Source organism: Phaethon lepturus, unplaced genomic scaffold, assembly GCF_000687285.1.
Source record: "Phaethon lepturus isolate BGI_N335 unplaced genomic scaffold, ASM68728v1 scaffold4046, whole genome shotgun sequence".
Lineage (NCBI taxonomy): Eukaryota > Metazoa > Chordata > Aves > Phaethontiformes > Phaethontidae > Phaethon > Phaethon lepturus.
This window is the reverse complement of record NW_010544205.1, coordinates 13,230-37,043: the sequence shown is the minus strand read 5'-3', so window position 1 is coordinate 37,043 and position 23,814 is coordinate 13,230. Positions and strand designations below refer to the sequence as shown.

The 23,814-nt window shown below is 38.2% G+C and overlaps 1 protein-coding gene across 1 annotated transcript in view; it reads right to left on the bottom strand.

Moving 5' to 3' along the window:
* Positions 1-4,588, bottom strand: part of NCK2 (NCK adaptor protein 2) — a 52,041-nt gene extending 47,453 nt beyond the window's left edge. Inside the window, exon 1 of the mRNA XM_010288606.1 lies at positions 4,518-4,588. The gene's annotated coding sequence lies outside the window, so the exon portion shown is untranslated. The remainder of the gene's footprint in view (positions 1-4,517) is intronic.
* Positions 4,589-23,814: the final 19,226 nt, after the last annotated feature.

Below are 23,814 nucleotides of genomic sequence, written 5' to 3'. Positions count from 1 at the left end.
ACGCCTGCCTCTATGTACAACACCCACGTAAGTCACGAACGCTTTCAGCATCTCAGGATACCCTCCCTCTGACGTAGCCTAACTGCATGAGCTATCTTGAAGAGTTTCGCAAGATCATATTCTAAGCCACATCAGTTGTCCCCCAAAAGTGCAGTGCATGTTTAAATCTTGTAACTGAAACTGGTGTAATGCAGGGATATGTTTATTTAGAAACCACAGAAATAGGGGCTCAGCAACCAGTTCTGCCAATGGCATTCCTCTGAACACTGGTCAAGACACCAAGGTTGGTCACTGTGTGTTTTGTGCCCAGTTCAAAAATACACTCGGGCACATGCTTAACCTTAGCTTTCTCATATATATCTATTTTATATATACAGCTTAAGTCATAACTATATTCATAAGCAACATGCTAGATTCTTTTCAGAAGGCAAAGCTTTTTTTGGCTCAGAAAAACTGACATGCTGGCTGAGAAGACAGCTGAAGTCTGTACTGGCTATCAACCCACAGAACTACTTCCACCAGGAAAAACATGGTCATTGTTTTATTTTTACTGAACTAAATTATCATGTATTGATGAAAGCTGTACAGTGTTCTCTGATGAGGAATCCATATGGATTGCAGTTAAAGTATACTGCAAAAGCCATTTGTGGGCCACAGCAGATACCGTTGATATCTACAAACCTGAGTTGCACCTGAAGTAATCAAAGAAGGAAAGAAGTTATAAACAAGTGATTCTTAATAATCAATTTTGATATTATTAGTAAATAAAAGCATGCCTGTATTTTCATGCAAAGACCTACAACTACTACAAAGGGAAACAGGAAAAAATGCAGTAAAAAACCCTAAAAAAAGTACTAAAATTATATAATTCAGGGAAGGTAAGTTTATTTGTGGGGTATAGCTGTGATTATGGGGGCGTAGGAGTGGGATGAAAGTGTTCTTCCCTACTGTCCATAATTACAGTTAGAAAGTATTATGCCACTAGCATAACACAATGGGCAGTATTCTATAAAATCATTTATTATACTAAATGTAAATATATTTAAGTAACAAAAGTTCCATTCAAAGGCTAAAAATCAACACTTTAGACACCTGGGACAACTGACATAATTACAGGAAACTTTTTTTTTTTTTAAGGGAAAGGAATCCAGACATCCACTCAGTACATTAAAGTTTCCCATAACTAATTCATATGAAACACTAAGAATAGGTATTGTTTTCCTTGGGTTTAAAAATCTCAAAAAGATCAACAACTACAAACATGCTGATCCACAGAAAAATAGCAAGAAATATTCTGATAGAGCATCACAGACAGTTCCTTCAAGTTGAAATGTCTCTGGTGCTTAAAAAGGAAAACTCTTTAAATGAGGAGGATCAGTCTTTCAGAAACTGTGAGCAGGTCCCCAGTCTCGCAATGTGAGGAGCGCATTTGCGTTGCGGTGGTTCTGCGTACCTTTACAGAGCAGACTTTCCACCAAATGTTGTGGTACTGTAGTCACTGACCTCTGATCACAACTTGGCAAATCTGCTGAGTACTAAGACACTGATAACTTTGCTTGTACCTGTTTGCTTCTGATCTCATCAAACAATATCCCTCCTGTGCACAAAGGTATCTGAAGTGGCTGAAATATGAAACAGTACATTCCATAAAGGTGGATGAAGTTGCAAAAAATTATGCTATTAAAGAACATTTCCCAGAATATTTTATCCAAAATAAAATAAAAAAAAGAACTGCTCAAGGCACACACTAATATTGCAAAATCACTTCAAAATATTCTATTGTGAAAATAAACGATGCAATTTATTTTTTGATTCAAAGACTGCAAGTGAATGAGGAACAAGTTCTAAAGCATGTTCAATGTTTTTTGGATAGTTTCAGATTTGCAATAACTGAATGATTACAATAAATTGCCAGAACATTAGCCTTAATCTGTAACTTCATACTAATTTAACTGCAGAAATGACAGAATTTTTTTTTAAAAAGGTGCTTTCCTTATAGTTCTCTTCCTTAAAAAAAAAAAAAAAGAGAGAGAGAGAAAAAAACAAAAACTGAAAAAAGCCAGCTTGTCCATCTAGATAAAAGGCGAGCTGGCAAATCTTGACAACAACATACTAATTACATTGTAGTTCTGACTCAACAAAATCCTGTATGGACACATTACTGTCTGCAGTTCAATGAAGTTTAAGAACATTTTGAGTATCCTTTGTGAATATTTACTCTGTTGCCAACTGCATTTCCTTTTCAAAGGGCAAAAGGTTTACTATGTTCTGGTTCAACAAAGCATTTCAAGTGTAGGCTTTACTGAACCTACATCTATGCATTCATTTCCTTTCAGGAAAGGCAGTACAACACTCCACGTTTTGCAGAATCACACCTTTACCAAGATGAATATAGTCCATCAGAAACATGCATACAAAGAATGGAAAAAGACATAAAATATTAATACAGAAGTTAGATTTAATTTTGTTACTGAAATTAAGCACTGTCTAATTGGACACAGTAAGTACTCTGGGTACCCATACTTTAAAAAAATCAAAACAGAAAAAAAGAAAAGGGGGAGAGGAGACACCCCTCCGCCCCCCCCAACTGAGATGTCCAAATAGTTCTCCCTCTCCTCCTTTCAGAGAGCTATTATCTATTTATTTCCTTTTTGGGAAGTATGTAAAACCTTCACCTGCTGTAAACACCTTCACTTTGGGCACCTTTGGTTCCCCTCTCATCTTTGTTTTAAAGGGTAGAAGAAAAAATTACTCAGCCAAATATCACAGAAATAAGTTCAAAGTTCATAAATTCATTAGTCAAAGATGACTAAATCCATAATCCAGACTCCAAACACCTATTTCCTTGAACAAAGCAGTGGATTTTTTAAAAATTATTTTCACTAGAACATTTAACTAAAAATTATTGTAAAGAAGGAAAAGAAAGAGATTCCGAAGAGTTTTATCTTATACATTTGAAATAAATAAAAAATTTGGGACATACAGTAAAATACATGCTTAAAATTAAGTAGAAAAAGTAGAATAATTTTAGTGTGATTAAGTCTACAGTTTGGTGAATCATTGGCTTTAGGAATGTGCGTTTGATTTTGTTTTTACATTAACAGCCCTTTCAAGAATATTTTAATTTTGCTACCCACACGAGACACAAAAAGTATAAAGAAAACTTACTGGAATTTCTAGCTCAGAAAATTATTAAAAAATATTTCTCACTATTTGTCTTTAATCACAAATACAAAATGTTCAAGGCTATACTCTGATCTGTTGGAAAGGCCAGTGTTATAAATTTGTCCATTACATTTAAAGACATATATCAGATAATTTGAAAATGTAGTGCAATAAGCCAACTGTACTATCTCAGAGTTTCTATTCTAGTACTTCAGAATTTCCTTTTCAGTTTGAAGGAAACTGATTCATTTGCAAAAACAGATGTAGATGTTATACTTAAGACTGGATTGCATTTTTAATTCTGATTCACCTGCACTTTATTAAACAAATTAAGTCTAATTTCAACATCTGATAACACTTCATTGAACAAGTATTTAACAGAACTTACAACAAATATCAAGGCACACAAGGACTTCATACATTGCTTCCCATTTGAAGGCTCCAAAATGTAAATAATTAGCCTTCATAACTTCCTTCTGAAGAAGGCAACATTATTTTTATTTTATAAACAGAGAATGTGAGTAAGTAATAAATCTACCTAGTAATGAATGAAACTAAGATTGCCAGTTTTCTGCTGTGTGCTGCAGCCGCTACAATGCTGAAAGTTCATTCAGTGTTCTGCCTTTTTGCTTTTATTCTTTGGTACAGTTGGAACAAGGTTTCATTTTATTAAAAGTTTCTGTTAATAACCTCTACTAAGCCACACAGATCAACTGCAGTTACCAGAAACAGACAACGGGGTACATGAATTAACGGAAAGATGATAGCCACATCCTACCACAAAATTAATTCAATGTAAAACATCAGCTTCATTAGGTTACTTCAGGTCTTCAAAGCCAGCCCAGGACAATACTCTATATATACTGAATGCAATTCTGTTCTACTCTCACAGAAAACCCACAAACCATTTTCCCTGTCAAAACTTTATAAGCTATTGCTTAGTTTTTAGAGTTCAATCAAAGACTAATATAAGCCTGCTCCACCACAGGCTATGGACGGCCACTACTCCTCCATACCTCCCACATTACCACGTCCTGCCTACAGCATCTTCAGGAGAAAACATCCCAAGTCAAAGCAATAGGTAACAGAAGACAAGAGCCAAAAACCACCGGTAGCCACATCTAGTGCTTAAGTAATAAACTGAACCTACCCTTTTTTTCTTGTCTTTTTTTTCAAAGTAAGAGCTAAAACTGATTTGTCTCAGATCACTGAAGGAAGAAGACTCACTATTTAGTCATCCATCCAGCAATTAAAAAAAAAAGACAAATACTACACTACAAAAACCAAGCAATACATCCAGTTCACTCATTATCTTTAGTTATGAAAATAACCACTGAGCTTGAACGACTCACCTTTGGCACACTGTTAAAAGGACCCAGGCAGCGAAAGGTAGGACTCTCCAAAGTTATGTACACCACTATCTGAAATAACAAGCAACACGTATTTTAGTTTCAGCACTAAACTTAGAAGACTTTTAGCTAGGTAATCTAGTTTTCATACTATCAAAATCTCCTAAGTGATGCCAAAGAGCAGGCACAATGGCTCTAACTCGATCCACCTGTTTAGCATAAATAGAATCCATCTTTGTATTTAACTTTTCTCAATGAATACAAGGTCAATTTAACCACGGACGATCCAAACCATCTAGGAAAGAAAGCAACTACAAACCCAGCCATCACAACACAGAGAAAAAAATCAGTCACAAAATTAAATTAAAAATTCAGCCCAGTTTTAGAAAGATTACATTTTTTAAAGTACCATTGTTTACTGTTCCCTTCACTTTTACAACAGTCAGTTTAACTTTCCCATATTTCCTAAGGAAAGGAAAATGCTGTTAACATGTGGAAAACTAAGGTACGCCAGCAAAAGCGTAGCCAGCAGTTTTGTAGGACATGACTGTGTCCACCCAGGAGGCACTCACACACGTTTGGATGTGTAATCCAGCTGGATTACTGCTGTGCATGGTTTGGGGCCCTCCGGCACAAGAGATACTGACCCAGTGAAACGAGCTCTGAAGGAGGCAGTGAAGTTGGTCAGAGGGCTAGAGAAAGTCTGTTAATGGAAATTCTGGCTGGACATAAAGAAGAAAGGTTTCCCCACAAGGGTGCCTAGGCATGGCCACGTACCCCTGAGAAGTGATGGACCCTCCTCCTGGGAGAGTCCCAAATTCTCCAGCCGCAGCCTCAGAGGTCCCTCCTGGACTCCATCTTTCTGTTAAGTATTTCTAGCCAAAACAGTAACCTTTCAGAAGAGACTTCAAAAATATTCAAACGTTTGTTTCTGCTTTTTAACAACACTTATAACTCTATAGGAAGTCCGACAAATTCAGGCAGTGTAAACCCATTAAGATCAAACTCAAAGAGATGGAAAAAAATTCTGAATGTCTTCCTGCGCTGCAGCCCCCAGCTCGTAAGGGCAACAGACTACAACTCCTGCTCAACCTGAGGCCACTCATGCACAAACGTTTCTGTTCAGTCTTCTCTGAACAGATTCCAATCAGTTGCCACTCTACAAAAGTATCCTACAAAGAAATTCTATTAAAAAGAGCAATTCATCCAGTTATCCCATACATCATAATGAAGAGGGAGGGGAAGTACTGACAAATGTATTAAAAATACCTTACATGGATTAAAAGCAAGATTTAGACTTCTACACATTAATAAGTAACAGAACTACTTAAACCACAGTTTGATAAGCATATTGTTAGGGGATGATGCAAGAGAGAGTCCCTGCCCCTCAGCTCCTCAGTGGCTCAGCCCTTGCTCCCGGCAGCTACAAGGGGAGCCAGGGCATTGCTGGCCCTCCCCAAAAAACACACAAGGGAAAAAAAAAAAAAAAAAACAAACCCACAGAGGAGGGCAAACTGTGAGGAAGCATTATTCAAACAGAGGAGTCTCCCGATGCTGTTCAGCACCTGAATGAAGACATGCCTGCGACAGCAGAGAGCAGATGTGGCTGGGGGGTGGCCTGTCCCCTTCTCCTCTGCCAGGGTGCTGGCTGGAACACCTGCTGCCCCACCGCCCGACCTGGCTCTTCAGCTTTCCACTGACACAGACAGTGGGCAACCACACTTCGCTGTATCAATTCTCCTGCACAGCTGCAGACCTTAACTGTGTTCTCGCTGAAAACTGCTCTATATTTGAAATTATAGGACAGACCTCAAGTAAATGGGAAAGATATTTTAATAAATTGAAGCAACACTAAAACCCTGAGACAGGGCAGATCTATTTTCCTACCAGCTGCATGTTTTGTACTACAAGTTTTTCTCCTGTCAATAATTCAAGAACATTTTTAATACTAAAGGGAGAAAAGTGAGAAAATAAAAGTAATTTCATTTTTTCTTACAAGATCTTCTGAAAACTACTATCTTTCCCCTTTCTACCTCACTCATCATCTACTGTCGATTACTATCCACCACTGAAGTACTGTATGAAGCTTCTGACTTCGGTTTGGTTTTGTTTTGTTCCTTAAAGAAATACCCAACACCTCTCTCAATTATTGCTCCCACCTTCACAGATGCACATTCACATACAGAGCCTGCACTTGAAAGTGAGATGAAAAACAGTACCGTTAATCATCAGTACCTGAAAAACTAACCTTGTATTTATTACTCAACTGGAGAGGAGGTACGGTTGGGGAAAATAAGAGTCCAAATTCCATCTAAACACACAAGAAGAGAATGAGTCATGTGTTTATCTCAATATAACAATGCTAACTTCCTTCTGTACAGCAAGAACAGTTTTATTTTCGCAGCTCAATTAACATACATTAAAAGTAGCTCAGAATGTTAACAGTGATAGTGCAAAGAGTCAAAGGAAGAAGTTGCACAAGAAAACCTCATTCCTGCCAACACTTTGATTGAAATAAAACTGGTAGTCTAACAGACACACAAGTGCAAGATGCAGACTGGTCTCTGTCCTTTCTGGGCTCAATTCCATTGCATTCGACCTCCATTTCCATTTTTCTCCTTGTAAAAAAAAAAAAACCAAACACCTTCACTTTGCTATGGAAGAGCCAGGGGAACTTTTCTGCTACAAGTGACGCTAAGAGTCACTTCCCCAGAAGGGTAACCAATTTCCATCACACAACCCCCGGCCCAAGGCTTTGCCTGCAACATTGTGACTTGCAGAGTGACTCAAACTCAGGATGGAAACCTGGACCACAAATAATTCACTTATACTTTAAGTATGTTCATTGAAACAATCTTTCAGTTACAGAAGTTCAAGTTCTTTCTTCTCAACAGGCAGTGAATGGAAACAGCGGTTAGGGTTTGGGACCATCTGCCTCCCAGCAGAGGGTCTGCACTGTAGGTGGGGTTTTGTAGTTCTGCTGCTGTGTCCTACCAGACAGCATTCTAGAGAGCTGTATTTGATATTAAAGCCGGGATGGGGAATGAATAGTTAAGCTTTGAGAGTACAAAATAATTTCCATCAACCTTAAAAAGCCTTAGAGCACATGTGGCAAACACTTACTGTCCATCCAAAAGGCAAACTGGCACAACATTAGGAAACTCGGGAAACGAAGTCAACAACTTTTTTGAAAGGCAGCAAAGCAAACAGAGGCACAGAACTGGGCAGTCATGTCCCACGGTATCATCAGTGCCCATCACTTCTGTACAATCTAGTGTGACGTCTGTGTGTCATCTCTCAATCCTAATACCTACCGTAGTAATCTCAGCCACGCTCCATGCAAAATGCCACAGTTCCTTACCGCTCATGACTGCCTTCGCATCCGACATTTACCATGAGCCCCAGAGCAGAGGAACAGAAGACACAAGGAACAGAAACGTCAGAGTACAGAACTGGATGAACACATGATTACAAGCATGCAAGGCAGAAAACAAATTTGTCTACATTGTATATTTGCAAAGCAACCTCAGTCACTTGTTTGTTTTCTAGACCAAGGTCCTCTGAACATAAGGACTATGCAAGTCCCACAGTAAAAAGCACTTTTGAATAGTCAGAAATAAAAGTTTTAACTTGATGCTTGCTAGCAAGTACCAGAAGTATCAGGAACATCTAATATAGTAATCACCTTATATTTAACTGTGCAATCTTTAAAGATTGCAACCTTAAGAATAATTTAGTGCTCTTGTAATGATTATTTTACAAGTAACATCCAAGTTACTAACCACCTTTCCTTTCACTAATAGCTCTAATGTGCCCCATTTTCTTTATCCCCATGGCTAAAATCCAGATTCAGCCTTACAATGACTATTTCAATGACAATTCTCTCAGGCTCTCTTCCCAATACCCGACAACCTCCTATTTAAATTCTGACATGAAATAGCTAAACTAATCTCTTTGATACTTAATATGCTAATACACAAGAATGACCTGACCATAAACCTGTACTGCACAGAGAACTCCAATGGTAAGGCGTTCAAGTGACTCTGATAACTACGATAAAATTCAACAACTGACGTATTACTGGTGACCTTCTGGAGAACAAATGAAAAGCATCACATTAATACAAATTCTCCTGTGGAGAAGATCAAGCTGGCAATCCGCCAGTTCATTATACCATCTAGCTCCACTCCAACATTAAATATTGCCTGCCTTTGTAATTGACTGAAATACACTGGAGCAATTGCAGGTAACCACTTTGGGCTATTAAAGTATTCCATTAAGACTTCTCCATTAGGCAGATATTTCAAATGAAGTTACATCAAAATAGGCTATGTTCAAAATATTTTAACTATGCAGACAATTGGGCAAGCATAATCCAGTTCCACAGAGCAGCAGGCAGATCAGCCTAAGCACTCAAAAGCTAAATGCCTGATTTTGCTCAAAGGGAAAAGAAATCCACCAAGTTTATTCAAGACTCTACTATATGCTTAGTATTTTAACCTCCTAATCATATATATCCTCACAAAACTCAATTAATAGCACCTTATTCTAAAGCTAAGAAAATGGTAATGTTAAAATACTCAATTATTCTTTAGCTCAGGTAAGTCAACGCATTCATTGAATGCTACATTTTAAAACTGAGTATGGAACACAGGGAGGAAACACAAAGCAAGACTGGATTCGCATCGTACTTAAGATATCACAAAGGTAGCAAATTGCAATGTTGCATTACACCGTGTATAACATACTGAAAACAAATAAAAAAATTAAAATCCTTTCATGCTATTTATTCTACACAAGCAAGCTTTTCTTCTCTTAAGATTGCAGTTCCTTAACAGCAAGGAAGCAAGTTAAATGGGGCACAAGAACAGGTTCACTGCCTTGCATGCAGGAAAGACTGCCAGATACTTAAAACACTGGAAAAAATTTAAGTCTGTATGCCAGCTGTGAAAATGAGACTAGCCCTTGAAGCAGAGACAGACTTCTGTGTTAAAATGGGCTTTTTTAAGCGGTCCAGATTTGGAGCTATCACCAGAGGCTGTAAGGGTTAACCTAAGAAATTCGGCTCTCTTCCGAACAGTGCACGGGCAGGATTTTGTGTATCTTTTCTGTGCTCCTATGTGGCATGCAAGAGCTGTAGCACACCTCCCAGTCATGCTGTCTATATCAAAGAGGAAGGTATTAGACATGTATCATTGGTTGCTCAAACAACTTTTTTTTTTTTTTAAACAAACATATACTTGGGTGGGAGGTAGGGAGAGGAACACAGCTAGAGAAAGCATGCAATGGCTCACACTTGAATCACACGCTACTGAGGCGGCTACGCTGACCTATATTCTCATTCAACTCCTGCAGTCAAATGCATATCCTCCGCAGACTCTGGTGTATATGCAATACGTTTTCAAAAAATAAGAATATTTTTTACATCTATATGCACAACCACCAACTCCCAGTCTACTCATGAAACACAAGTAGTTGATTGTCTAAATAATATCAATGTTTAAAATAAATACTGTGTTTCAAAAACCAACTTCCATTGCCAGCTTCCTCTGTGGTTGCAATCCAAATACACGCATGACTAGCAGCTTTTTAAATCGGAAAGAAATGAGGAGTTACATCTGTTAGTGACTGCAGCTGCTTAGAGTTCATTATGCACAGATTCACATTATGTTATTAAGAGGAATCACACGCTTCTTACAGTGTCTTAGCTAGAAGTTTCCCCCAAAAGTCTGAGCTATTAAAAAACCTAAAACTGATACCAAATTACTACCTAACCTCACTGTAATATGCAAATTTTTTAATTCCCGGCTTAAGCGGGATTTTCCATCTCGATACTTACTGATATTGACCTAATACAAATTTTATTATGCTGAGCTGCAAACTTCCAGGGCAGTCCCTGCATGAGAAAAAGAAAAAAAACCACAAACCAGAGTGCAGAAATTGTGAATGAGAGGCCAGGAAGCCTTCCCCCAGCAAGGCTATAAACTCTTTGAGAGGACTTGTAATATTGCAGTCTCAAAAACAAACAAAACCCCCATGACCACACATCCACACACACCTGTCTTTCAGAAGGACAGTCGAGCATCAAAATAAATGCAAGCTGTGTCCAGTCACTCTCTGCAAGCTGAAGGAGGCTCACAACAAAGATACCTTGCCACCAAAATAGCCTCAATTTTTTTAAGCATTCTTATTCAAGAGCCAGCTGTGAAAGGTGAAATATTCAAACTCCATTTTATCTCAAATCCCCTATTTTTTCTTTTCTATTTACAATAAGGAATCGGAAGTCACAACTTTTCTAATTTTCCTTATTTAAGGGTTTACAATCCAGCTATGTAAGCACATGTATAAACATCCCTAAAGCCCACATAGGAGAAGCAACAAAGGTCTTGCTTTATGCTTAGGACAGCTTTAAGCACCTCAAGAATCCTTAGAAATGTGTGCTGAAAGACCTGGATTACCAATTATAGATAGATAAGCAGAAATGGAACAATACCTACCAAGGCTGTTCTTGAACTTTGTATCACAGTATCTTTAAGGAAGGGAAAGGGTTAGACTTCAACCTTCGGTAGTGCTTAACTAAGGAAGCTTCTCAGGCCATGGTTTGAACACAAGATAGTTATTTTGGTTTCCTTAATGAGATACCTTATTATGCAAGTTACAGATTAGATTTTTAGAAACATTTAGAACATTGCTAGTTAGCTCATTTTCTTCAGAACTTTAGAAATTAGTATTTTGTACATATAGTTTAATGATTTGTTCCAGTAGAACTTCATCCTTTTTCTGATCAAAACTTTAAATTTTTGTTCATAAAAACTGCACAATGACAGTCTTTTCCATTAAGTAAAATCAGCTCAGAATCTTTGAGGACCTGAGTGGTTAACAACTCGTCAGTCCAAGCAGCTCCTTCACAAATCTGCATCTTTGCCATTAAAATGTTTTACATAAAGACATACACAATCCACCAAATCATACCAGTTCTTCCAAACCTCTCTAGTAGAGTAAGAGCTTTTAATTCAATACTTGCAGATTTCAGGGCTGGGAAAGATGACTACAAACAGCGTATTAATATACTCTTTACAGTAATCCAGTAATCTGCACACGTAAATTACTGAAAATGCACACCTCCACTGGAAAAAGGCATTCACAGGTGCCTTTTGGCGAAGTGAAAACCACAGATTCTGATGAATTAGCTACCCCAGAAGGATGCAACGCTAACTCACTATCAGAGAAACGCTAGGCAGAGACACTTGGTTACCGCTCTTTGCTAGGGAGGCAAATGTTTAAAACAAGCAAATCAATCTCACATCTACACAGTTAGGGAAGATTTACTTTGGGGCGAACTGTTACAGAAAGACTGTAGCAGGGGCTACAGAGACACTACAGATCACTAATACAGTAGAGTCAAGTATGGCAGACTTAGGTCACTGGCAATTCAAAGTCAAAGGCTGACTGCAACCCTTATTCAAGCTCTTGTTCTGCTGAATTACTCATTCTTTCTTAGTCCGAAGAAAATCTTTCCTATGCATACATTCAACATAGCGCTGTCAGAATTTGAAAAAATAGTGCCAGTACTGTCTCAGTGCTAAAAATATATGGATAAGGTGATGTTAAGAGGGATAGGTCAAGGTCAACGGTTGTCTTTGAAACCACCAGGCAGATACAGGGAATTGGAGGAAATGCACAGAGCAGATCCTGACTGACGTCCTCAAGGAAAACACTGTCAGAAATCTCTTGGTAACTCTCAAACTGGCAACTTGATATGTTACTCTGATAGAACAAGGCCTCGTCTGGGCACTCCCCACCTGCTGTAAAAAGAGTCATCACCAACAGCTACAGCAATCACTCCCTGCACCTGAGCCTGTTTGCTGAGAGCATTTGCATTTTACCCTTCCTGCAGGTGCACAGCCACTGAGTATACAAGGATGCTGTAGGCATTACTGTCCAAGTAGAGTATCTTACTCTGAAGAGTATGCAAGCTCTGCCCTACTCTGTTCAGAGAAACTGCATCTGAAGTACTGTCAGCATAAACGAGAGCCATTTCACTTTGAAGGGATGGCAGAAAAGTCTAGGCACCTTGGCTCTTGGGTGAAGAAATCTATAATGACTTCAGCTGAGGGAGCAAGTTGAAGAAATCTCTCTCAACCACCACTAGCAGAAAGAGTAGAAGGATTTATTGTTTACTCAAACTCGGTATTTCATTTACAGTGTTGAAAAGCACAGGGCTGCAGAACTCACATAAAACAGATGTTACAACTGGAACCCACTAGTAAAATTGAGGGAGGGGACAAAAAACAAAGGCTGCAACACAAAATCCCTTACTGAAATTGGCATACGCTCAAATAGTACCTGGTGTTAGAGTTCAGTAATGCACTGATGAAAATTATCTCCTTTGGGAGGAGCAAAATATTTTTGTCACAATACATTTGTATATCAAAGGCTGGGAAAAATTGACATTCTAGATTTAAAGTTTTTCTGAGTCTCCTCTGATGACCCAGCTGAAGGAAAACAACAAACTTTGTGTGGCTCAAGTACAAAACGATCATACCAGGGGTTCACAACTAAGAGCCAAAGGTAAGTGGAAGACAAACACTTGGAACTTAGAAGTGGCTTTGGTTCCTACATGACTTGGTAGGTGGTACATGCTAGCCAGTGACATGTGGTACTGTGACTGCCCTCTTTAGACACACCAGAATGGCAGTCCCCAAAGTCAGCACCTTCAACATGCAGGTCAGAACAAACCCGCTGGGTTCCTCAGACCCACAAAAATGAACAGATGGCAGAGTTGCTAGGATGGCTACTTCACAAGAACAGAGTCCCTCAAAACACCTGCTTTTTCTTCCAAGTTAATCATCAGAAACTGTTGAAGCAGTTTTTGGCTGAACTGCTCAAGAAACTGCTTTAGGTTGACAACAAGAAAAGGAACATTAACATAGCTTTGGTTCCACCACAGCTTACAGCAGCCCTAGCCGCAGGCGCTGCTATTATTGCTGTTTGAAGGATAACTAGATACTCCAAAAATCTCATAATAACCAAATAAAATTTGGCAACAGCCTACCTTCTGAGGTTTTCAACACAGATTTTCTCCTTCTCATGTCTTGTACACATGTCTTATTCTACTCATTTTAATCATGCCAATTCAGTGGCAGACTACAAATGAAAATGCAATAGAAACATTGCAGGCCCTGTAACAATAGTCAAAACAAAGATTTCCTATGGCAGCTGTCAAATTAATGACATCTCCAAAGCTATCTAAATACGGTATCTGGGCAGAAATCCAATTATGTCAATTCTGTCTGAATACCCCAAAAGAGAGTTCTACTGGGGTTAGAAGTGGAAATAATTTTAAGCGCAGATTAGCTACATAAGCAGCTCCACACTTGAAACCAGAACAAGAGAACAAAAACCTAAAGGCATGACATTTATCTGGACACAAGGGAGAGAGGAAAAAGAACTGTTAGACATCTGGCAAAAGGTCAAAGCCAATTACCTTGTCCAAATTTGCCCCCCAAGATAATAGCTTCCAGGCTCACTTCTTGGAAATAAGATATATTGACTCCAGTAATTAAAAAGATTTCTGCTTACCTCTACATCCTCCACTACTGCTTCGGTTTTTCCAAAACTTCTTTTCCCCAACAAAATATTAACAGCAGTAGTAGAACACGCCAACTTCCCAGAAGCATGAACTAAATTTATTTAAAACCTACATAAAAGACAGTAATATTCTCCCTCACTTAAATATTAGGCAGCAGTGACAAATGGTATTCAGGGCTTTTAATTCAAGAGTATGATTTCTTGCTGGTTTTGCTGCTTTCTTTAAACTATTGTTACTGCTGATTTCCCTTTTGCCTGGGAAGTATCTGTGTTACTGCTTAATTATGTGGCAATTTAAGTTTGCTGAACCCTGCCACAGGATTCTGTTTATTTGTGTTTTTAAAGCAGACAATGATCAAGGTGGGGGGAAAAAATAGCCTTTTAATTCAGCCACAAAAAAAATAGAAGGATTTTTGTTTTGTTTCTTCGTAGGCATATGAAAATAACTGCTTTTGAAACCACAGATAAGTACAAGTTTATCTGCTTTTTAAATTAAAACTATTCAAGAGACTGCTACTAAACTAAAGAAAAAACTGCATGTGCCAAATAACTGAAGCAATATGTATTGCTTAGTAACTACATTCTAACTAGAAACCTTATTTATCTATTCATAATAGATGTAAAACCTATAAAAGAATATAAGGGAATGATGATGAAAAATAGCACTCTGATTTAGACAAAGTTTCTAACCCTGATCCATCCCTATACGGGAGAGAACACTTTCAAAGGTAAGGACAGAAGTCACTGTACATATATTGTGAGTGCTTCTGCTACCAACACAGTATCAAATTCAGGAGAGAGTAAAGAATTCATTATGAATGGGCCTATATTTAGGACTGTACATTCCAGGCTGTGCCTGATGCTTCTTACACTAAGACTGACACAGTTGGGGGTGGGGGGGGGCGCGCCTCTTGGGTTGTTTTTTTTCCCTGAGTACAGTCATTAGGGATATTCAGAAAAGTTTGAAAATAAGAAACTTTTTTGGTCAAAACCTGCTGAGTTTTAGAGTGTTCAGCTAATTCAAAAAGAAATTAAAAGAAATGGTAATACACAAATACAAATGCAGGGTTGCACTCCAGAACTCAAGACAGCCTTAATTCAGAGCAGTGCCAATGAAGACCAGCTACCATCTTCACCCACTTATTGCATTTAATCTCAAAATCATTTTGAGAGGCATGCACAGAGATCCCTTTGCAAGCCAGCAATTTTGGATATTACCAGTTTGGACCAAATTCAAAATCAGTAACCCACCACATTTTTCTGATGTTAAAGCATAACTTAGAGTATCAGACAGTAATTTTAACTAATCTTGTTAATAATATATTTTACTGTGAGTATTTTCTTACAATGAAAAATACAGTTTATTTAAAATAGCTTCCAATGAGGCTGTCAGAAACATTTTGGCAAAATCTAGAACAAATTCCTTCACCTTCAGGGTTAATTTATTTTTTTTAAGACTATATACAACGAATCCATTGGTTGCCAGTTCTTTATTACAAGAGATTTCATTTTTGCATTTGCTCTCTAGGATGCACCAAGCACAGAACCGTGAATCCTCCTTTATGTCACACAGGCACTGCAAATCCAATTACTACTCTATTAGGTCTCATTTAAATCCCATACGGTACGACAATAAACTGAACAAAATGAGCGTCAACACGTTTTTCAACCATCTTTACAGTATGACATCGGTGGCAATCACAGCTTAATAAAATCTCATTAACAAGGCAGGTAGCTCTGAATTTTCTTTCTCTGCCAGGCATTTCTGGGAGACCTAGGAAACGCCATTCCTTCCCACCCTCCCTTGAGGAAGCCAGCTGGCCATCGCCGTTTCATGCTTCTCAAACGCCTGAGCCTTCTGCTTGCAGCAGAGAAGTTTGTCTTTGGTGCTCAATGCTTAGAACACACGCAAACCCTACCAGCCATCACCTAGTGAATTCAGCATTTACCGCAAAGGTGTCATTTGTTTGTTTGGTTGGTTTGGTTTTTTAAGATTTCCTAGGCAAGGAACCCTTTGACACAGGGTAACAGCAGGTTGGGAAGCAAAACAAAATCCCACCAATCCAAAGGGTACTGAAAAGATGATGGCATTTTTAAGTAAGCTCTTATCCTATCTGAATGTAAAAGAACCACCATTGCTAAATATTGCAAATTAAATCTGCACAACTTTCAAAAGCTGTGAATACTTCACCGCTTCAGTGCAGTTAATTTATGGATATATTATAATCATGTGCCCCTCTACCTTCATTATAGTATTTCCCAAGCTTGCCTCACTACCCAGCAACTAGTGTTTATAGATGTCTGCCCTTTCTTTTGGGAATGCAAAAAACCCAAAGAAAACAAACCAGAAATCCTCGTTTGTAGTAAGCAGTCACCACAGTCAAAGCTCTCTCTGAAGGATGCATGAGAGCCTTATTGAAGAGCTGTTTCTTAATAGCTGACCTGACTAAACCATCTTCCTTGTGCAGGCTAGAAATCAAACTGTCATGCTGACATTTAAACACATGATCTGTTGTTAAAAAACAAAAGCCACGAAAACGTATGCTGTCCACTTTCAAATATATTCCCCACACACTTTGTTGCTGGGACAAAAGGTTCAAAGTTTCAAGAACAGACTTTTAAATATTTCAGTCATTCCACTAAACAATTTACTTATAATTTTATGAAATTTTGTCCTTTACATGCCCACCACCAATAGTCAGTAAAACCATGAGGAACAGGTAAATTCTGTGTTGAGGGAGAGAGGATGGTATCAGTGAGGAGTGAAGATAACTAAGTTGTTTCGAGGTTTGTGCTACAATTCTGCAATCAGAATGGGAAGATTTGGGCCAGAGCTTTCTCTGTGTGGAGGAGACTATAAGGGCAGTAACATTACTGATGATTTCTTTTTCTTTTTGCAAAAGGAAGTGGCATTTTTCCATGCGTATTATTTAATCACATGGCCTTTTCTAGCGTATTTCCATGGGTTTTTTCTGCATGCTCCTTAAAATGCCTTCCCCCCTGCTTTGCCTACCTTTTGCTCCAATTTAAGGCTCTCCCATTTATCTTCATCTCGTATCTAAAACTATGGGCAGGCCACATTAGGGAACAAGAGCCAAAGACCACAGACCCTGAATTAATTCTGTCTGCAACTTTGAGCAATATAACAGACCTTAAGGAAGGTAAACTTCACTTACAAAAATATGAAGATGCCAGCTTCATGACCCATATGTCTTTGCCCAAAAATGAAGCTAAGAGTATAATCTCTTAGTTTCTAAATCTAACAAAGAACTGAAAACACTAGATCATACTTGTAGTCTTAAATAATTTTGAAAAGTCTTGTTTACTTTCAAGGAGGCAGAACAATTTCCCCTCCTTTCTATATAATTTTAATTATATCTGCTTTCATTGTATTTTACCACTTCTTTCAGCAGGCTACGATGACAAATACAGATCCTGTAACAAGAACGTATTCTCTTGGGAAGTTATACCTCTTCAGCTGCAAAAGAGCACACACATCCCACATGCTTCAAAACACAAAGCCTACTGCCATGAAACCTAAGAGTAACAGCCTCAGAAACCCCCTGTCTCTTGCTAAAGCATACACACAATTTCTCTTTGGAAAATCAGTTATAACAACCTTTCATTTAAATCAGCGATATCACAGATGCCATGAGTGCCTTCTTCTTGACAAATATGAAGTAACAGTTCCCAGTAAAAGTCAAGAATTTTCAAAGCTAGAGCCTAAATACAGACTACAAACATATCAAGTGCTTAAATTATAGCTACCGTATTTTTAGAAGCACTAGGTACCTTAAGAAAGCAGTGCAACAAGCTTCAAGTTCTTAGTACATTTGACATATGGTAGCAAAAAAATTATATTAAAAAAATCAGTCCAGGAACAGACATCCTGTGCAAACAGGATTCAAAATTCTGGTAATGGTCCAAGAGTCAGAAATAAACATACCACACAGTGAAGCACTACCAAGGACAAAAAGCATGAAGCATCATCTAGTATCAGTTCTGCCCCCTTATGGGTTTCACCATTAATTCATTCCTTTGCCAAATAACAATTCTCACCTTATATTTTACTAACTTGTAGTAACTTTACATGGGCAAAAGTGTTTCTTCAACTAAAATTACCTTGCCCTTCCTGCTGATAACGTGCATTAATGGTCTCAAGAAGGGTCAATCAATATTTGGCATTTCAAAATACGCATGGAACAAAGCAACTGAGACATACTTATTTTTATTACCAACAGATTACTATCTCACTTGGTGAGATGCAAAGGAAACAGAAGACAGAGGAAAAAAGCAACCTTTCAGAGTGCATACCCACCAAAATTCCCTAGAATAGGTTTCTATGCCTATTACTGATCAGTAATGGAGTTCTGAAGAATACAGTGCTACATTTATAAACTGTAAAGCTAAATGTTACATGCTTTGCATAACTTATGTTTCTGAAGACAATTTTAGCTTTGCCACTAAAAAAAGCTAGCCAGCTTCACCACAAAAACATGACTCCTCTTTTCTGCAGAGTACAACCTGATGGAAGCTTCAAACGAGCACACTGGGTCTCAGAATCAAACTCAAAGCTGCCACACAGCAAAAAATGCCTCCCATTTCAATAAAGCTTTGGATTGTTGACGGAAAGATCACCTCAGGGGAGGGCGGCATTGTTTCTTCTTTTATCCTTTTAATATACCCACAGGAGAAAAACTTCTCTTTCCTATCAGTGCTCTCCCGAGAGTTGAAAGGCAGCAGGACTGCCCAGACCTGCTACTAAAAGAAGAGTTACACTGGTAAGCAGAAGAGTAAGTAATCCAACATAAACACCAGCATTAAAAAGTTCTTGGCACATGTTAATCAGTCAAATTTATGATATCAAATTAAAGAATGAGCCATCAGACTCATACATACACTCCTGCAAACTTTGAAGGCATCTTGTGTACCTACACAAAAGCTTTACTGAAAAACAGAATGAAACTGTGGGGTCCTCAAAAATCAGCCACAGGACTTCTATAATTCTCAGCAGGGCAGGATTTCCCCCACAACTCAAAAGGCTTACTCAGGCTAATTACCACCAAATGTTATGAAATAATTCCTCACAAAAAAAAAAAGGCAACACAAAAAAAACCCCAAAAACCCCACACATCTATGGTTTCAAAGAAAACTTGCAGAACTAAAGGTATTTGTAAATCGATGGCCTGAGGGCAACACAAGTTCTGCTTCAGGTCTACAGAGCTTCTCCAAATAGTACCAGAATGTAACCGACAGTACAAATCTACCGGGGATACATCCTGGTTGCTAGACCATGCTATCACATCTTCATTACTGCCATTACCTGCAATATCTAGACTAAAACTTGGATCTGCATGCAATCACATCTTAATTTTATTGCAGAGATCTGCCAAATTGCTCTTCACTGGTGTCTTCAAAACGAGAGCTTGGATAGCCGATGTAGTCTTTTAGTAAGTGGCTGGTAAAGACTCCACACTTTGCATACAATATGGAGTGGGAGGCTGGTGTGATAACTCACATGAGAGGGTTAAGCAGTGAAAAAGCAGAGGAGGAAACAGGACAAGAGCAGGCAAAACGTTAAGAGGAACAACACAAAAAGATGCAGAAAGTTTTTACGCAATTTGCAATTCCCTGCACAGACAGGGAAGGAAAATTACACACAGAAGAGCTATGCAGAGTTTAGTTTTCTTAATTAAGCTGATGACAAACAACCATTAATTATAATGGATTTTTTTAAAGTATTCAGAACAATTTCACAGAAAATAAGGGTTGACTAGTAATAGACTAGGTGCAGACAGCCTTTTTGATACACCGAAATTTCAGAGATAATAAAGTTAAGAAAATTTATAAACAATGAAGTAAACACAGACCATCTACACTGAGTATTACACCAAAAGACCTCAGGTTTTAGTTAAGTTTTTGTATCTGACAGCTTAAACTCTAGTCCTGAAAGATAAAAATAAAATACTAACGAATTTGAGCCAGCCTTTCAGAAAGGGAAGAACTGCAGAGATTTTTGTTGTTAATTCTGATTCGAGTCAAAGACACACGATGAAAAGGTTCAGCATACAGCAACTCTTCAAATATCTACTGGGTTCATTTGGTAGAAAAAAAGACAGTGTTCATTTTGTGATTTTTCAAAGTTTCTTTCCAAAGTTTCTTTCAAAACGTGAATACACAAAGCATTTCTAGAAAAAGCGGGAGAAGAGTTTTCAAATGAAGATATGAAGAGGCCTAACTAAAAAATCCATAATAATCCATAATAATCCTCTTAAATAATTTCAAACCCAGTTTCTATATGGATGGAAATTTGAGAAGTGTATTACCATTCTGACACAGAACACTATGCTTAAAAATTGTTTTGTGTGTAAAACAGGAAAAGCTAAAAACTCTAAAATGTCTTTTATTTTATTCCTACCAAAAAAAAAACCCCAGAAGTTGCATTTCAGAAATGCCAAATTCTTGACCACAAGTAAACTTTGAGTAATGTAGTAAAGTACATGCTTAATGCTACATATGGCATTACAGAATTTCAAAAGCACAGAACAATGTCTTATTATTGTTGGCGTTTTTAGTTATATTCCAGAAGTCTTTAAGTGGAGCACAGATATGAATTGAGATTCTGTATTAAAAAAAAAGTTTGCTGAAATTATTAAAAAAAAATCCTTTGTCTCAGAAAGGGGAAGATCATTCGAAGGCGGATTTCACAAAAAAAAAAAAAAAAAGGCAGCCCATTCAGAGAGAAGGAAAGGATAGAGTTTTCCCCTCCAAGAAATTTCCCTGAAACTTCCCCAGCCAGTTACCCATTGCCCCCCACAAAAGGCCATGCTCTCAGCATCAGGAGTCCCCCACCCCATGTCAGGTCATGCTCCTGACCATGACCTCTAACCAAGGGAACTGCCCCGTGGCCTGGAGCAGGAACGTGCGCACCCAGATCTCAGGAGCAGCTCCTGGCCCTCCTGCCCACCGCTGGCAGGAACCACAACTTTCTGCTTCTTGACTCTCACCAGAAGATCCATCCTCGTCAAAATGATTTATTAATTGACACAGGCTTAATGAATTAGTGTTTTCCAGGAGGAAGAAGAACATTTTTCCACCAGAAGGCTGTGTGACTAAGAACATCAGAATTGTTGGTCATTGTAAACACACGTAAAACTGCTGCTTTACATCACTGAATACCATCCCTTCGCCATCACATTTTCATCGCAACTGGAGCACACAACATGTGCTTTCATTCCGGGTCAGAAATGGCAATTAACTGGCACACGGCAAGTTGAACTGAACCATGGAGATGATCTAACGTGGAGGAAACTCATGACCTTATCAAAAGCCTTGGGGTTTCATAAAAATCAAAACGCATAAGGGGTATGGGTTGGAAGTGGTTATGAACAATTACTGTATCAAGGTATAACAGTTTTAAAAAGAAAAATTGGGGGAAAAGATTTAATGGAGTAACATGATTTCCCCTGCAAACTCTCTCTTATTGCTACAGGAAGACAGAATTAATTTTAACAAATTCTACCAACAAAGCACCTACTGTGACACAATATTAATCATTCAAATTATGTATGTGACCAGCAAGTTTCCCCCCGCCCCACTTTCTACATAAAGACAACCTCAAAATTCACTGATTCTGAAGAAAATTCACAGAATTTGTGTAAGTTTCCATGAACACATCTACTCTTAATAAGGAACTACTTTATTAGTTTGCCCCTCGTAAGAAGGAGATGTTTTTTCTAACCTGACACAAATTCCCCAAACATCTTTTGTGCATTTAAAAAGTTTTCAGAGAGTCTCCAGGACTAAAAATAACCCTGCTACTAATACCTCCAGTAATGCTTCCTCAGCTTTTACTAACCAACAAAAGCTTAAGAAATCTACTCATAAAGTACAATCAATACAGAGCCTTTTAAGGAGACAAGGCATATATAAAAATAACAGTTCAACAATAGGTAAGAATTAAGTTCAGGCATTAAAGCCAGAAAGACAAGTTTAGGCACAAAAAGGATGGGAAATGAAGGCTTGAAAACAGTAACAGAGTTGCCAGTAGCAAAAGGATGCTCAGTATTTCTTAGCATCTCCCAGAACAAACACATCTGAAATTAGTGCATATTTTGAAACATAAATTACGTCTACACCTTGCTGCATTAGGATAGCAGCTCAGAAATAAGCATGCAATCCCTCCAGGAGAATTTACTTCAAAGTCTCCCCCCTCCTCTGCCTACAGAGCTCAGCAATAGATAAAATGGAGAATGTGGTTTTCATTCATTTCTTCCAGGCACTCTAAAATTCACACATGCACCTCAGAGTGGCTTGAAATCTGGCATGCCATATGGCAGTGCATTTGTCATTTCCAGAAATATGTTGAATATGGGTTCCAGAGATATAGAGCCCCAATAAAAGAAACTCCTGAAGCCAATAGATTCTGCTCAAACGCCACCAACTTTATACTACGCACAACTGGAGAGCCTGGGCTTTGATCAGGCTTCAAAGAACATCTTCATTTGCCCCAGAAAATAAATCTGATGCCTTAGCTTGTGGAGGCTTATTTCCCTACTGTTTTGCAACTCTGTAAAGTTATTTACACTTGCCTTAAGTGAGACCGAAGTAGAAATAATACATCAACATCAATACTAGAATTATACAAACACGTTGCACTTGGAGCACAAAGTAAATGATTTACAAGCTGCAAAACAGCGGAGAATCAGGATCAAGAGTTTTATGGCTATTTCAGTGTGAACCAACTGAAGAAGAAACAATTACTTCTTCCCATGCCTGCATACAAAGTGTAATGGTGCACACTGCAAGATAACATTGAAAAAAGTAACAGAACCATTCGCAGTTTTTTTTTTTTAAACCTGAAAAAGAAATAAGGCTCTCCTGCTGATTGTAATAATCACACAGTCTCCAAACTCAGCAAATTAGGAGTAAGATTTAAAAAAAAAAAAAAAAAAATTGGCAGAGCTGAGCTAAACATCTTGCTGTTGCCAAAATGAGCAAGTCCTATGCTGAAGGTAGAAAGCAACTAATTCATCCTTCTACTACAATTTCTACTTTCCAGACATGTCTACTTTCCACTATTTGCAATCTGTGATGAAATGATCCTCCTAAGAAAAAAAAACACAGATTAGCAAGCAGCAATCAAATTACATTACATGACTAGAACGACTTTTGTCCTTGCTTTTTTCTTTAAAGGCCAGAATCACAGATCATGGTATTTTCTGACACAAAGAAACAGAGAATCATTCACACCTTTTTCCTGGCACACTCAGTTTTACCTTCCTCTCTTTTTCCCTCATGTTGCCTCTTGAAACTAAGTTATCTTAGCATACATCTTTTTACCCCAAGGATGAAAATTAACAGCAAGTAATAACTGTTGACAAGAACTGTTGTGAGGGTCGTACTTTGTTTTGAAACACACACGGAAACCAAGAAAAAAAAATATTACTCCCGAGGGCTGGATCCTAGAGTCCCTGAAGAACTTCCTGTGTGCATATTCCACAGCCAAATTTGTTTTGGAGACAGGGTCTGTTGTACTATTTATCCAGAATGGGGAGGTGACTGGAAAGATGGTAAGGAAGTACAGGTGATACTGTAATTAGTCTAATCCAGCCTTACTGCAAGGTTTCTATGGATAATGAAGAAAATCAAGAGCATTTCCACCCTAATTGGGAGAGAATACTTGCAAGCACCTAAACCAACTTAAGGC